General features: G+C 39.0%; 1 long non-coding RNA gene across 1 annotated transcript; it reads right to left on the reverse strand.

The window, feature by feature from the left end:
- Window positions 1-1,692: 1,692 nt before the first annotated feature.
- Window positions 1,693-14,611, reverse strand: LOC130361542 (uncharacterized). The gene is made up of 3 exons (XR_008891049.1): window positions 14,537-14,611; window positions 12,188-12,260; window positions 1,693-1,765 (listed from the first exon to the last, which is right to left on the reverse strand). It is a non-coding gene; the product is annotated as an uncharacterized LOC130361542 (long non-coding RNA).
- Between the last annotated feature and the right edge of the window lie 2,669 nt (window positions 14,612-17,280).

Below are 17,280 nucleotides of genomic sequence, written 5' to 3' on the forward strand. Positions count from 1 at the left end.
TATATAACGTGTGGTATAACATTTAATTTAGCACAGAGTCAGAAAAAAAGGTAGTATATGGTACACTATTTGCTTGTATTTAGGCCCTTTGCAATGATAAGGCCACTGTTAAGCGTATTTGTACTCAAGAAAAACATTTTTTTCTTTAATACACCGGCAGGTCTATAACGTGTGGTATAACACTGAATTTAGCACAGAGACAGAAAAAAAGGTAGTATATGGTAAGCTATTTTCTTGTATTCAGGCCCTTTGCAATGATAAGGCCACTGTAAAGCGTATTTGTACTCAGGAAAAAAATGTTTTTCTTTAATACACCGGCAGGTGTATAACATGTGGTATAACACTGAATTTAGCACAGAGACAGAAAAAAAGGTAGTATATGGTACGCTATTTTCTTGTATTTGGGCCCTTTGCAATGATAAGGCCACTGTAAAGCGTATTTGTACTCAGGAAAAAAATGTTTTTCTTTAATACACCGGCAGGTGTATAACGTGTGGTATAACACTGAATTTAGCACAGAGACAGAGTAACAGGTGAAAAATGGTAAAAAGGCACTAAAGTCCACACTAATATGACTTATTTCTGAACAGCAGCAGGACCCAACAATGCAGCACCACCCAAAAAAAATCCAGGGATTAAACCCTAAATTGCTTTCTGTCACACAATTCTGAGCAGCAGAAGATTTGTGGAGAAAAAAAAAACTCAATAGAGCTGAAAAATTAGGAGATAAGATGCTTCAGAAAGTTCGGGCAGCTTGGAGATCTGTATGAGGTAGCTGACAGCTATCTGCCCCTCTCTGCTGCAATGCTCAATAACGTGAATAGGAGGTTTAGCTATCAATGATCCTTCTCAGAGTAACAGCACAGCACTTTGCACTCCTGCTTTTCCCTAATGCTGATGTGACTAGCAGTTGCAGCGTAACGCTCTGGTATGGGCTATTCACACACACACAGTCCCGTCCTCTCCATCTGAGTGCATAGATGAAATGAAGTGAGGCAAGATGGCCGCCGATTATATAGGGGATGTGACATAACTGATAGGCTGCATCTCACATGTGGTTCAGGGTCAGCCCGATTACCTTCATTCCCGCCGCTGTTTCCCGCCCTCCCATAATCCCCTGCCCCATGTACTCACATGTGGATCCGCCATCTAAGCTCTACAATAGCCTGTAAAATGGAGTTTAATGAAGTGATTCGTGCGATAGAATCGCGGCGATATTTGTATTCGTTGCGAATCGACCCGTCCTCCACCCGTTTCCAGAACATTGAGGGGCCACTCAAAGAAAGGGGCAGTCGAGCTTGAGCCACAGACGGTTGTTTCCATTCTGTATTTCTGTTTTATGATCAACATAATGTATTTTTCATAGTTTTAAATGGCAATAATCAGTTATAGTATGTGATTTATTACATTAACTTATAGATTTTTCTTTACAGTACAGTTATGTCTTAAATCTGCGGTCAGTCTATTGAAAAAGGGATTACTACAAATAAAAAACAGATATGAGAAATCATAAATGTTCCTAATCTCTGTACCTGAGACATGGTTGTGTTATATAAGAAGCTGTCTATAGACTATATACTTATTAAAAACACATATATCTTCATGTATAAGGTAGAGACTATGACATCTTTGCAGGTCTAGATGTTGTATCTAGCCTGATTGTTATCAGTAATTAATATAAATATTAATTACCTGTCTCTTGGTTCCTTTCCTGCAGCTGACGGGGGTATAGCTCACTTTCACCTTCTCACCGGGCATCAATCACCTATAAAAAGACACAGGTATGATAACATGTCCCTTATACATGCTACAGACGCTAATATATATAACACTCTAGGGCCAGAACTACTTGTCTCAGGGATTATAAAACCGCATTAGAAAAAAGAACAAAAGAAAAGATGAAACACATTGAGATATAGATGATAGGGATTTTTATTTCTATTGCAGTGCAGTGTATTATCCCTCCCAGGATGATGTTGACAGAGACTATTGTTAGGTTTTTGGGGGTTTTGTGTTTGTAATGTTTGGGGTATGTGTTATTTTTTGTTTCTTTATTCATAAATTTTAAGGGTAATATATGTTTTTTTTATTTTTGGGGAAGGGGGCAGGAGCAAAATATTTTATAAATTATTTTTGTTTATTTGTTTTTTAATCAGAAACTGTTATTTTTGTTGTTATTATTATTCATCAACTTCATCAATATTTTATATATTTTTATTTGGCAAAATATTTCTTGGAATGTCTTTTATCAATTTTGTGCAGAAATTTAGGATAGAGGTTAACCATGTTGCGGTGGGAATTGCTAACCTAAAAATTAATAACAGAAATACAGTTTGCCCCCGAGATTCCAAAGCACAGAATGCACTTCAGATCAACAGCCGAAGCATCGTAGGGGGACCCATTCTAATGGAGACAATGTCCTCCACTCGTTTCCAGAACATTGAGGGGCCACTCAAAGAAATGGGCAGTCGAGCTTGAGCCACAGACGGTTGTCTCCATTCTCTATTTCTGTTTTATAATCAACATAATGTATTTTTCATAGTTTTAAATGGCAATAATCAGTTATAGTATGCGATTTATTACATTAACTTATAGATTTTTCTTTACAGTACAGTTATGTCTTAAATCTGCGGTCAGTCTATTGAAAAAGGGATTACTACAAATAAAAAACAGATATTAGAAATCATAAATGTTCCCAATCTCTGTACCTGAGACACAGTTGTGTTATATAAGAAGCTGTCAATAGACAATATACTTATTAAAAACACATATTTCTTCATGTATAAGGTAGGGACTATGACATCTCAGCAGGTCTAGATGTTATATCCAGCCTGATTGTTATCAGTAATTAATATAAATATTAATTACCTGTCTCTTGGTTCCTTTCCTGCAGCTGACATGGGTATAGGTCACTTTCACCTTCTCACCGGGCATCAATCACCTATAAAAAGACACAGATATGATAACATGTCCCTTATACATGCTACAGACGCTAATATATATAACACTCTATTGCCAGAACTACTTGTCTCAGGGATTATAAAACCGCATTAGAAAAAAGAACATAAGAAAAGATGGAACCCATTGAGATATAGATGATAGGGATTTTTATTTCTATTGCAGTGCAGTGTATTATCCCTCCCAGGATGATGTTGACATAGACTATTGTTAGGTTTTTGGGGGTTTTGTGTTTGTAATTTTTGGGGTATGTGTTCTTTTTTGTTTCTTTATTCATAAATTTTAAGGGTAATATATGTTTTTTTATTTTTGGGGGAAGGGGGCAGGAGCAAAATATTTTATAAATTATTTTTGTTTTTTTGTTTTTTAATCAAAAACTGTTATTTTTGTTGTTATTATTATTCATCAATTTCATCAATATTTTATATATTTTTATTTGGCAAAACATTTCTTGGAATGTCTTTTATCAATTTTGTGCAGAAATTTAGGATAGAGGTTAACCATGTTGCAATGGGAATTGCTAAACTAAAAATGAATAACAGAAATACAGTTTGCTCCCGAGGTTCCAAAGCACAGAATGCACTTCAGATCAACAGCCGAAGCATCGTAGGGGGACCCATTCTAATGGAGACAATGTCCTCCACCCGTTTCCAGAACATTGAGGGGCCACTCAAAGAAATGGGCAGTCGAGCTTGAGCCACAGACGGTTGTCTCCATTCTGTATTTCTGTTTTATAATCAACATAATGTATTTTTCATAGTTTTAAATGGCAATAATCAGTTATAGTATGTGATTTATTACATTAACTTATAGATTTTTCTTTACAGTACAGTTATGTCTTAAATCTGCGGTCAGTTTATTGAAAAAGGGATTACTACAAATAAAAAACAGATATTAGAAATCATAAATGTTCCTAATCTCTGTACCTGAGACATGGTTATGTTATATAAGAAGCTGTCTATAGACGATATACTTATTAAAAACACATATATCTTCATGTATAAGGTAGAGAATATGACATCTTTGCAGGTTTAGATGTTGTATCTAGCCTGATTGTTATCAGTAATTAAAATAAATATTAATTACCTGTCTCTTTGTTCCTTTCCTGCAGCTGACAGGGGTATAGGTCCCTTTCACCTTCTCACCGGGCATCAATCACCTATAAAAAGACACAGGTATGATAACATGTCCCTTATACATGCTACAGACGCTAATATATATAACACTCTAGGGCCAGAACTACTTGTCTCAGGGATTATAAAACCGCATTAGAAAAAAGAACAAAAGAAAAGATGGAACCCATTGAGATATAGATGATAGGGATTTTATTTCTATTGCAGTGCAGTGTATTATCCCTCCCCGGATGATGTTGACAGAGACTATTGTTAGGTTTTTGGGGGTTTTGTGTTTGTAATGTTTGGGGTATGTGTTATTTTTTGTTTCTTTATTCATAAATTTTAAGGGTAATATATGTTTTTTTATTTTTGGGGGAAGGGGGCAGGAGCAAAATATTTTATAAATTATTTTTGTTTTTTTGTTTTTTAATCAAAAACTGTTATTTTTGTTGTTATTATTATTCATCAATTTCATCAATATTTTCTATACTTTTATTTGGCAAAATATTTCTTGGAATGTCTTTAATCAATTTTGTGCAGAAATTTAGGATAGAGGTTAACCATGTTGCGGTGGGAATTGCTAAACTAAAAATGAATAACAGAAATACAGTTTGCCCCCGAGATTCCAAAGCACAGAATGCACTTCAGATCAACAGCCGAAGCATCGTAGGGGGACCCATTCTAATGGAGACAATGTCCTCCACCCGTTTCCAGAACATTGAGGGGCCACTCAAAGAAATGGGCAGTCGAGCTTGAGCCACAGACGGTTGTCTCCATTCTGTATTTCTGTTTTATAATCAACATAATGTATTTTTCATAGTTTTAAATGGCAATAATCAGTTATAGTATGTGATTTATTACATTAACTTATAGATTTTTCTTTACAGTACAGTTATGTCTTAAATCTGCGGTCAGTTTATTGAAAAAGGGATTACTACAAATAAAAAACAGATATTAGAAATCGTAAATGTTCCTAATCTCTGTACCTGAGACATGGTTGTATTATATAAGAAGCTGCCTATAGACGATATACTTATTCAAAACACATATATCTTCATGTATAAGGTAGAGACTATGACATCTTTGCAGGTTTAGATGTTGTATCTAGCCTGATTGTTATCAGTAATTAATATAAATATTAATTACCTGTCTCTTTGTTCCTTTCCTGCCGCTGACGGGGATATAGGTCCCTTTCACCCTCTCACCGGGCATCAATCACCTATAAATAGACACAGGTATGATAACATGTCCCTTATACATGCTACAGACGCTAATATATATAACACTCTATTGCCAGAACTACTTGTCTCAGGGATTATAACACCGCATTAGAAAAAAGAACATAAGAAAAGATGGAACCCATTGAGATATAGATGATAGGGATTTTTATTTCTATTGCAGTGCAGTGTATTATCCCTCCCAGGATGATGTTGACAGAGACTACTGTTAGGTTTTTGGGGGTTTTGTGTTTGTAATGTTAGGGGTATGTGTTATTTTTTGTTTCTTTATTCATAAATTTTAAGGGTAATATATGTTTTTTTTTTGGGGGGAAAGGGGGCAGGAGCAAAATATTTTATACATTATTTTTGTTTTTTTGTTTTTTAATCAAAAACTGTTATTTTTGTTGTTATTATTATTCATCAATTTCATCAATATTTTATATATTTTTATTTGGCAAAATATTTCTTGGAATGTCTTTTATCAATTTTGTGCAGAAATTTAGGATAGAGGTTAAAGGGGTAGTCCAGTGGTGAAAAACTTATCCCCTATCCTAAGGATAGGGGATAAGTTTGAGATCGCGGGGGGTCCGACCGCTGGGGCCCCATGCGATCTCTCTGTACGGGGCCCCGGCTCTCTGCCGAGATAGCGGGTGTCGACCCCCGCACGAGGCAGCGGCCGACACGCCCCCTCAATACATCTCTATGGAAGAGCCGGAGATTGCCGAACGCAGCGCTTCGGCTCTGCCATAGAGTTGTATTGAGGGGGCGTGTCGGCCGCCACCTCGTGCGGAGGTCGACACGCCCCCTTCCCGTGGGCTGTCGGGACTCCGTACAGGAGATCGCAGGGGGCCCCAGCGGTGGGACCCCCCGCGATCTGCAACTTATCCCCTATCCTTAGGATAGGGGATAAGTTGCTCACCACTGAATCACCACTGGACTACTCCTTTAACCATGTTGCGGTGGGAATTGCTAAACTAAAAATTAATAACAGAAATACAGTTTGCCCCTGAGATTCCAAAGCACAAAATGCACTTCAGATCAACAGCCGAATCATCGTAGGGGGACCCATTCTAATGGAGACAATGTCCTCCACCCGTTTCCAGAACATTGAGGGGCCACTCAAAGAAATGGGCAGTCGAGCTTGAGTCACAGACGGTTGTCTCCATTCTGTATTTCTGTTTTATAATCAACATAATGTATTTTTCATAGTTTTAAATGGCAATAATCAGTTATGGTATGTGATTTATTACATTAACTTATAGATTTTTCTTTACAGTACAGTTATGTCTTAACTCTGCGGTCAGTGTATTGAAAAAGGGATTACTACAAATAAAAAACAGATATTAGAAATCGTAAATGTTCCTAATCTCTGTACCTGAGACATGGTTGTGTTATATAAGAAGCTGCCTATAGACGATATACTTATTCAAAACACATATATCTTCATGTATAGGGTAGAGACTATGACATCTTTGCAGGTTTAGATGTTGTATCTAGCCTGATTGTTATCAGTAATTAATATAAATATTAATTACCTGTCTCTTTGTTCCTTTCCTGCAGCTGACGGGGATATAGGTCCCTTTCACCCTCTCACCGGGCATCAATCACCCATAAAAAGACACAGGTATGATAACATGGCCCTTATACATGCTACAGACGCTAATATATATAACACTCTAGGGCCAGAACTACTTGTCTCAGGGATTATAAAACCGCATTAGAAAAAAGAACAAAAGAAAAGATGGAACCCATTGAGATATAGATGATAGGGATTTTTATTTCTATTGTAGTGCATTGTATTATCCCTCCCAGGATGATGTTGACAGACACTATTGTTAGGTTTTTGGGGGTTTTGTGTTTGCAATGTTTGGGGTATGTGTTATTTTTTGTTTCTTTATTCATAAATTTTAAGGGTAATATATGTTTTTTTATTTTTGGGGAAGGGGGCAGGAGCAAAATATTTCGTAAATTATTATTGTTTATTTGTTTTTTAATCAAAAACTGTTATTTTTGTTGTTATTATTATTCATCAACTTCATCAATATTTTATATATTTTTATTTGGCAAAATATTTCTTGGAATGTCTTTTATCAATTTTGTGCAGAAATTTAGGATAGAGGTTAACCATGTTGCGGTGGGAATTGCTAAACTAAAAATTAATAACAGAAATACAGTTTGCCCCCGAGATTCCAAAGCACAGAATGCACTTCAGATCAACAGCCGAAGCATCGTAGGGGGACCCATTCTAATGGAGACAATGTCCTCCACCCGTTTCCAGAACATTGAGGGGCCACTCAAAGAAATGGGCAGTCGAGCTTGAGCCACAGACGGTTGTCTCCATTCTGTATTTCTGTTTTATAATCAACATAATGTATTTTTCATAGTTTTAAATGGCAATAATCAGTTATAGTATGCGATTTATTACATTAACTTATAGATTTTTCTTTACAGTACAGTTATGTCTTAAATCTGCGGTCTGTCTATTGAAAAAGGGATTACTACAAATAAAAAACAGATATTAGAAATCATAAATGTTCCCAATCTCTTAGAGACACAGTTGTGTTATATAAGAAGCTGTCTATAGACAATATACTTATTAAAAACACATATATCTTCATGTATAAGGTAGGGACTATGACATCTCTGCAGGTCTAGATGTTATATCTAGCCTGATTGTTATCAGTAATTAATATAAATATTAATTACCTGTCTCTTGGTACCTTTCCTGCAGCTGACAGGGGTATAGGTCACTTTCACCTTCTCACCGGGCATCAATCACCTATAAAAAGACACAGATATGATAACATGTCCCTTATACATGCTACAGACGCTAATATATATAACACTCTATTGCCAGAACTACTTGTCTCAGGGATTATAAAACCGCATTAGAAAAAAGAGCATAAGAAAAGATGGAACCCATTGAGATATAGATGATAGGGATTTTTATTTCTATTGCAGTGCAGTGTATTATCCCTCCCAGGATGATGTTGACAGAGACTATTGTTAGGTTTTTGGGGGTTTTGTGTTTGTAATGTTTGGGGTATGTGTTATTTTTTGTTTCTTTATTCATAAATTTTAAGGGTAATATATGTTTTTTTATTTTTGGGGAAGGGGGCAGGAGCAAAATATTTTATAAATTATTATTGTTTATTTGTTTTTTTATCAAAAACTGTTATTTTTGTTGTTATTATTATTCATCAACTTCATCAATATTTTATATATTTTTATTTGGCAAAATATTTCTTGGAATGTCTTTTATCAATTTTGTGCAGAAATTTAGGATAGAGGTTAACCATCTTGCGGTGGGAATTGCTAAACTAAAAATTAATAACAGAAATACAGTTTGCCCCCGAGATTCCAAAGCACAGAATGCACTTCAGATCAACAGCCGAAGCATCGTAGGGGGACCCATTCTAATGGAGACAATGTCCTCCACCCGTTTCCAGAACATTGAGGGGCCACTCAAAGAAATGGGCAGTCGAGCTTGAGCCACAGACGGTTGTCTCCATTCTGTATTTCTGTTTTATAATCAACATAATGTATTTTTCATAGTTTTAAATGGCAATAATCAGTTATAGTGTTACGCCTAGCGCTCCGGGTCCCCGCTCCTCCCCGGAGCGCTCACGGCGTCTTTCTCCCTGCAGCGCCCCGGTCAGTCCCGCTGACCGGGAGCGCTGCACTGTCATGGCCGTCGGGGATGCGATTCGCACAGCGGGACGCGCCCGCTCGCGAATCGCATCCCAGGTCACTTACCCGTCCCGGTCCCCTGCTGTCTTGTGCTGGCGCGCGCGGCTCCGCTCTCTAGGGCGCGCGCTGAGACTTAAAGGGCCAGTGCACCAATGATTGGTGCCTGGCCCAATTAGCTTAATTGGCTTCCATCTGCTCCCTGGCTATATCTGATCTCCTCCCTTGCACTCCCTTGCCGGATCTTGTTGCCCTTGTGCCTAGTGAAAGCGTTTAGTGTGTCCAAAGCCTGTGTACCTGAACTTCTGCTATCCATCCTGACTACGAACCTTGCCGCCTGCCCCCGACCTTCTGCTACGTCTGACCTTGCCTCTGCCTAGTCCTTCTGTCCCACGCCTTCTCAGCAGTCAGCGAGGTTGAGCCGTTGCTAGTGGATACGACCTGGTTGCTACTGCCGCAGCAAGACCATCCCGCTTTGCGGCGGGCTCTGGTGAAAACCAGTAGCCTCTTAGAACTGGTCCACTAGCACGGTCCACGCCAATCCCTCGCTGACACAGCGGATCCACAACCCGTAGCCGAATCGTGACAGTAGATCCGGCCATGGATCCCGCTGAGGTGCCGCTGCCAAGTCTCGCTGACCTTACCACGGTGGTCGCTCAGCAATCGCAGCAGATTGCCCAACAAGGACAGCAGCTGTCGCAGTTGACCGCCACGTTACAGCAACTTCTGCCTCTGCTACAGCAGCAACCATCTCCTCCGCCAGCTCCTGCACCTCCTCCGCAGCGAGTGGCCGCCCCTAGCCTCCGCTTGTCCCTTCCGGACAAATTTGATGGGGACTCTAAACTCTGCCGTGGATTTTTGTCTCAGTGTTCCCTGCATATGGAGATGTTGTCGGACTTGTTTCCTACAGAACGGTCTAAGGTGGCGTTTGTAGTAAGCCTTCTTTCAGGAAAGGCCTTGTCTTGGGCCACACCGCTCTGGGACCGCAATGATCCTGCCACAGCCTCAGTCCAGTCCTTTTTCGCTGAAGTCCGAAGTGTCTTTGAGGAACCTGCCCGAGCCTCTTCTGCTGAGACTGCCCTGCTGAACCTGGTCCAGGGTAATTCTTCCGTTGGCGAGTACGCCATACAATTCCGTACTCTTGCTTCTGAACTATCATGGAATAACGAGGCTCTCTGCGCGACCTTTAAAAAAGGCCTATCCAGTCGCATCAAGGATGTGCTGGCCGCACGAGAGATTCCTGCCAACCTGCAAGAACTCATCCATTTGGCTACCCGCATTGACATGCGTTTTTCTGAGCGACACCAAGAGCTCCGCCAGGAAAAAGACTTAGATCTCTGGGCACCTCTCCCACAGTATCCGTTGCAATCTACGCCTGGGCCTCCCGCCGAGGAGGCCATGCAAGTGGATAGGTCTCGCCTGACCCAGGAAGAGAGGAATCGCCGTAGGGAAGAAAATCTCTGTCTTTACTGTGCCAGTACCGAGCATTTCTTGGTGGATTGCCCTATCCGTCCTCCACGTCTGGGAAACACACGCACGCACCCAGCTCACGTGGGTGTGGCGTCTCTTGGTTCCAAGTCTGCTTCTCCACGTCTCACGGTGCCCGTGCGGATTTCTCCTTCAGCCAACTCCTCCCTCTCAGCCGTGGCCTGCTTGGACTCTGGTGCCTCTGGTAATTTTATTTTGGAGTCGTTTGTGAATAAATTCAGCATCCCGGTGACCCGTCTCGTCAAGCCGCTCTACATTTCCGCGGTCAATGGAGTCAGACTGGATTGCACCGTGCGTTACCGCACAGAACCCCTCCTGATGTGTATTGGACCCCACCACGAAAGGATTGAGCTCTTCGTTCTCCCCAACTGTACCTCTGAGGTCCTCCTCGGTCTGCCATGGCTCCGGCTTCATTCTCCCACCCTTGATTGGACCACCGGGGAGATCAAGAACTGGGACTCTGCCTGCCTTAGGAAGTGCCTCTCCCCCCCTCCCAGTCCCGTCAGGCAAGCCTCTGTGCCTCCTCATGGCTCCCGTCCTTGTGTCACCCTGCCCCGTGCCAAGCTTCACCCTCTGCCCTCCCTCCCCATTCGAACTCCTGCTGTACTGCCTGCAGTTGAGGAAACCCTCCATTCTTTCCCGGTGTCCTCATCCCAGGGGAGGCAGTTACCGGACAAAAAAAAGGGGAGACCTAAGGGGGGGGGGTACTGTTACGCCTAGCGCTCCGGGTCCCCGCTCCTCCCCGGAGCGCTCACGGCGTCTTTCTCCCTGCAGCGCCCCGGTCAGTCCCGCTGACCGGGAGCGCTGCACTGTCATGGCCGTCGGGGATGCGATTCGCACAGCGGGACGCGCCCGCTCGCGAATCGCATCCCAGGTCACTTACCCGTCCCGGCCCCCTGCTGTCTTGTGCTGGCGCGCGCGGCTCCGCTCTCTAGGGCGCGCGCGCGCCAGCTCTCTGAGACTTAAAGGGCCAGTGCACCAATGATTGGTGCCTGGCCCAATTAGCTTAATTGGCTTCCATCTGCTCCCTGGCTATATCTGATCTCCTCCCTTGCACTCCCTTGCCGGATCTTGTTGCCCTTGTGCCTAGTGAAAGCGTTTAGTGTGTTCAAAGCCTGTGTACCTGAACTTCTGCTATCCATCCTGACTACGAACCTTGCCGCCTGCCCCCGACCTTCTGCTACGTCTGACCTTGCCTCTGCCTAGTCCTTCTGTCCCACGCCTTCTCAGCAGTCAGCGAGGTTGAGCCGTTGCTAGTGGATATGACCTGGTTGCTACTGCCGCAGCAAGACCATCCCGCTTTGCGGCGGGCTCTGGTGAAAACCAGTAGCCTCTTAGAACCGGTCCACTAGCACGGTCCACGCCAATCCCTCGCTGACACAGCGGATCCACAACCCGTAGCCGAATCGTGACATATAGTATGTGATTTATTACATTAACTTATAGATTTTTCTTTACAGTACAGTTATGTCTTAAATCTGCGGTCAGTCTTTTGAAAAAGGGATTACTACAAATAAAAAACAGATGTTAGAAATCGTAAATGTTCCTAATCTCTGTACCTGAGACATGGTTGTGTTATATAAGAAGCTGTCTATAGACGATATACTTATTAAAAACACATATATCTTCATGTATAAGGTAGAGACTATGACATCTTTGCAGGTTTATATGTTGTATCTAGCCTGATTGTTATCAGTAATTAATAAAAATATTAATTACCTGTCTCTTTGTTCCTTTCCTGCAGCTGACGGGGGTATAGGTCCCTTTCACCCTCTCACCGGGCATCAATCACCTATAAAAAGACACAGGATTGATAACATGTCCCTTATACATGCTACAGACGCTAATATATATAACACTCTAGGGCCAGAACTACTTGTCTCAGGGATTATAAAACCGCATTAGAAAAAAGAACAAAAGAAAAGATGGAACCCATTGAGATGTAGATGATAGGGATTTTATTTATATTGCAGTGCAGTGTATTATCCCTCCCAGGATGATGTTGACAGACACAATTGTTAGGTTTTTGGGGGTTTTGTGTTTGCAATGTTTGGAGTATGTGTTATTTTTTGTTTCTTTATTCATACATTTTAAGGGTAATATATGTTTTTTTTATTTTTGGGGAAGGGGGTAGGAGCAAAATATTTTATAAATTATTATTGTTTATTTGTTTTTTAATCAAAAACTGTTATTTTTGTTGTTATTATTATTCATCAACTTCATCAATATTTTATATATTTTTATTTGGCAAAATATTTCTTGGAATGCCTTTTATCAATTTTGTGCAGAAATTTAGGATAGAGGTTAACCATGTTGCGGTGGGAATTGCTAAACTAAAAATTAATAACAGAAATACAGTTTGCCCCCGAGATTCCAAAGCACAGAATGCACTTCAAATCAACAGCCGAAGCATCGTAGGGGGACCCATTCTAATGGAGACAATGTCCTCCACCCATTTCCAGAACATTGAGGGGCCACTCAAAGAAATGGGCAGTCGAGCTTGAGCCACAGACGGTTGTCTCCATTCTGTATTTCTGTTTTATAATCAACATAATGTATTTTTCATAGTTTTAAATGGCAATAATCAGTTATAGTATGCGATTTATTACATTAACTTATAGATTTTTCTTTACAGTACAGTTATGTCTTAAATCTGCGGTCTGTCTATTGAAAAAGGGATTACTACAAATAAAAAACAGATATTAGAAATCATAAATGTTCCCAATCTCTGTACCTGAGACACAGTTGTGTTATATAAGAAGCTGTCTATAGACAATATACTTATTAAAAACACATATATCTTCATGTATAAGGTAGGGACTATGACATCTCTGCAGGTCTAGATGTTATATCCAGCCTGATTGTTATCAGTAATTAATATAAATATTAATTACCTGTCTCTTGGTTCCTTTCCTGCAGCTGACATGGGTATAGGTCACTTTCACCTTCTCACCGGGCATCAATCACCTATAAAAAGACACAGGTATGATAACATGTCCCTTATACATGCTACAGACGCTAATATATATAACACTCTAGGGCCAGAACTACTTGTCTCAGGGATTATAAAACCGCATTAGAAAAAAGAACAAAAGAAAAGATGGAACCCATTGAGATGTAGATGATAGGGATTTTATTTATATTGCAGTGCAGTGTATTATCCCTCTCAGGATGATGTTGACAGACACTATTGTTAGGTTTTTGGGGGTTTTGTGTTTGCAATGTTTGGAGTATGTGTTATTTTTTGTTTCTTTATTCATAAATTTTAAGGGTAATATATGTTTTTTTATTTTTGGGGAAGGGGGTAGGAGCAAAATATTTTATAAATTATTATTGTTTATTTGTTTTTTAATCAAAAACTGTTATTTTTGTTGTTATTATCATTCATCAACTTCATCAATATTTTATATATTTTTATTTGGCAAAATATTTCTTGGAATGTCTTTTATCAATTTCGTGCAGAAATTTAGGATAAAGGTTAACCATGTTGCGGTGGGAATTGCTAAACTAAAAATAAATAACAGAAATACAGTTTGCCCCCTAGATTCCAAAGCACAGAATGCACTTCAGATCAACAGCCGAAGCATCGTAGGGGGACCCATTCTAATGGAGACAATGTCCTCCACCCATTTCCAGAACATTGAGGGGCCACTCAAAGAAATGGGCAGTCGAGCTTGAGCCACAGACGGTTGTCTCCATTCTGTAATTCTGTTTTATAATCAACATAATGTATTTTTCATAGTTTTAAATGGCAATAATCAGTTATAGTATGTGATTTATTACATTAACTTATAGATTTTTCTTTACAGTACAGTTATGTCTTAAATCTGCGGTCAGTCTATTGAAAAAGGGATTACTACAAATAAAAAACAGATATTAGAAATCATAAATTTTCCTAATCTCTGTACCTGAGACACAGTTGTGTTATATAAGAAGCTGCCTATAGACGATATACTTATTAAAAACACATATATCTTCATGTATAAGGTAGAGACTATGACATCTTTGCAGGTTTAGATGTTGTATCTAGCCTGATTGTTATCAGTAATTAATATAAATATTAATTACCTGTCTCTTTGTTCCTTTCCTGCAGCTGACGGGGGTATAGGTCCCTTTCACCCTCTCACCTGGCATCAATCACCTATAAAAAGACACAGGTATGATAACATGTCCCTTATACATGATACAGACGCTAATATATATAACACTCTAGGGCCAGAACTACTTGTCTCAGGGATTATAAAACCGCATTAGAATAAAAAACAAAAGAAAAGATGGAACCCATTGAGATATAGATGATAGGGATTTTATTTCTATTGCAGTGCAGTGTATTATCCCTCCCAGGATGATGTTGACAGAGACTATTGTTAGGTTTTTGGGGGTTTTGTGTTTGTAATGTTTGGGGTATGTGTTATTTTTTGTTTCTTTATTCATAAATTTTAAGGGTAATATATGTTTTTTTTATTTTTGGGGAAGGGGGCAGGAGCAAAATATTTTATAAATTATTTTTGTTTATTTGTTTTTTAATCAAAAACTGTTATTTTTGTTGTTATTATTATTCATCAACTTCATCAATATTTTATATATTTTTATTTGGCAAATTATTTCTTGGAATGTCTTTTATCAATTTTGTGCAGAAATTTAGGATAGAGGTTAACCATGTTGCGGTGGGAATTGCTAAACTAAAAATTAATAACAGAAATACAGTTTGCCCCCGAGATTCCAAAGCACAGAATGCACTTCAGATCAACAGCCGAAGCATCGTAGGGGGACCCATTCTAATGGAGACAATGTCCTCCACCCGTTTCCAGAACATTGAGGGGCCACTCAAAGAAATGGGCAGTCGAGCTTGAGCCACAGACGGTTGTCTCCATTCTGTATTTCTGTTTTATAATCAACATAATGTATTTTTCATAGTTTTAAATGGCAATAATCAGTTATAGTATGCGATTTATTACATTAACTTATAGATTTTTCTTTACAGTACAGTTATGTCTTAAATCTGCGGTCTGTCTATTGAAAAAGGGATTACTACAAATAAAAAACAGATATTAGAAATCATCAATGTTCCCAATCTCTGTACCTGAGACACAGTTGTGTTATATAAGAAGCTGTCTATAGACAATATACTTATTAAAAACACATATATCTTCATGTATAAGGTAGAGACTATGAAATCTTTGCAGGTTTAGATGTTGTATCTAGCCTGATTGTTATCAGTAATTAATATAAATATTAATTACCTGTCTCTTTGTTCCTTTCCTGCAGCTGACAGGGGTATAGGTCAATTTCACCTTCTCACCGGGCATCAGTCACCTATAAAAAGACACAGATATGATAACATGTCCCTTATACATGCTACAGACGCTAATATATATAACACTCTAGGGCCAGAACTACTTGTCTCAGGGATTATAAAACCGCATTAGAAAAAAGAACAAAAGAAAGATGGAACACATTGAGATATAGATGATAGGGATTTTTATTTCTATTGCAGTGCAGTGTATTATCCCTCCCAGGATGATGTTGACAGAGACTATTGTTAGGTTTTTGGGGGTTTTGTGTTTGTAATGTTTGGGGTATGTGTTATTTTTTGTTTCTTTATTCATAAATTTTAAGGGTAATATATGTTTTTTTATTTTAGGGGGAAGGGGACAGGAGCAAAATATTTTATAAATTATTATTGTTTATTTGTTTTTTAATCAAAAACTGTTATTTTTGTTATTATTATTCATCAATTCCATCAAAATTTTATATATTTTTATTTGGCAAAATATTTCTTGGAATGTCTTATCAATTTTGTGCAGAAATTTAGGATAGAGGTTAACCATGTTGCGGTGGGAATTGCTAAACTAAAAATTAATAACAGAAATACAGTTTGCCCCCGAGATTCCAAAGCACAGAATGCACTTCAGATCAACAGCCGAAGCATCGTAGGGGGACCCATTCTAATGGAGACAATGTCCTCCACCCGTTTCCAGAACATTGAGGGGCCACTCAAAGAAATGGGCAGTCGAGCTAGAGCCACAGACGGTTGTCTCCATTCTGTATTTCTGTTTTATAATCAACATAATGTATTTTTCATAGTTTTAAATGGCAATAATTAGTTATAGTATGTGATTTATTACATTAACTTATAGATTTTTCTTTACAGTACAGTTATGTCTTAAATCTACGGTCAGTCTATTGAAAAAGGGATTACTACAAATAAAAAACAGATATTAGAAATCATAAATGTTCCTAATCTCTGTACCTGAGACATGGTTGTGTTATATAAGAAGCTATCTATAGACGATATACTTATTAAAAACACATATATCTTCATGTATAAGGAAGAGACTATGACATCTTTGCAGGTTTAGATGTTGTATCTAGCCTGATTGTTATCAGTAATTAATATAAATATTAATTACCTGTCTCTTTGTTCCTTTCCTGCAGCTGACGGGGGTATAGGTCCCTTTCACCCTCTCACCAGGCATCAATCACCTATAAAAAGACACAGGTATGATTACATGTCCCTTATACATGCTACAGACGCTAATATATATAACACTCTAGGGCCAGAACTACTTGTCTCAGGGATTATAAAACCGCATTAGAAAAAAGAACAAAATAAAAGATGGAACCCATTGAGATATAGATGATAGGGATTTTTATTTCTATTGTAGTGCAGTGTATTATCCCTCCCAGGATGATGTTGACAGAGACTATTGACAGGTTTTTGGGGGTTTTGTGTTTGCAATGTTTGGGGTATGTGTTATTTTTTGTTTCTTTATTCATAAATTTTAAGGGTAATATATGTTTTTTTTATT

This window comes from Hyla sarda, chromosome 3, assembly GCF_029499605.1.
Source record: "Hyla sarda isolate aHylSar1 chromosome 3, aHylSar1.hap1, whole genome shotgun sequence".
Taxonomy (NCBI): Eukaryota; Metazoa; Chordata; class Amphibia; order Anura; family Hylidae; genus Hyla; species Hyla sarda.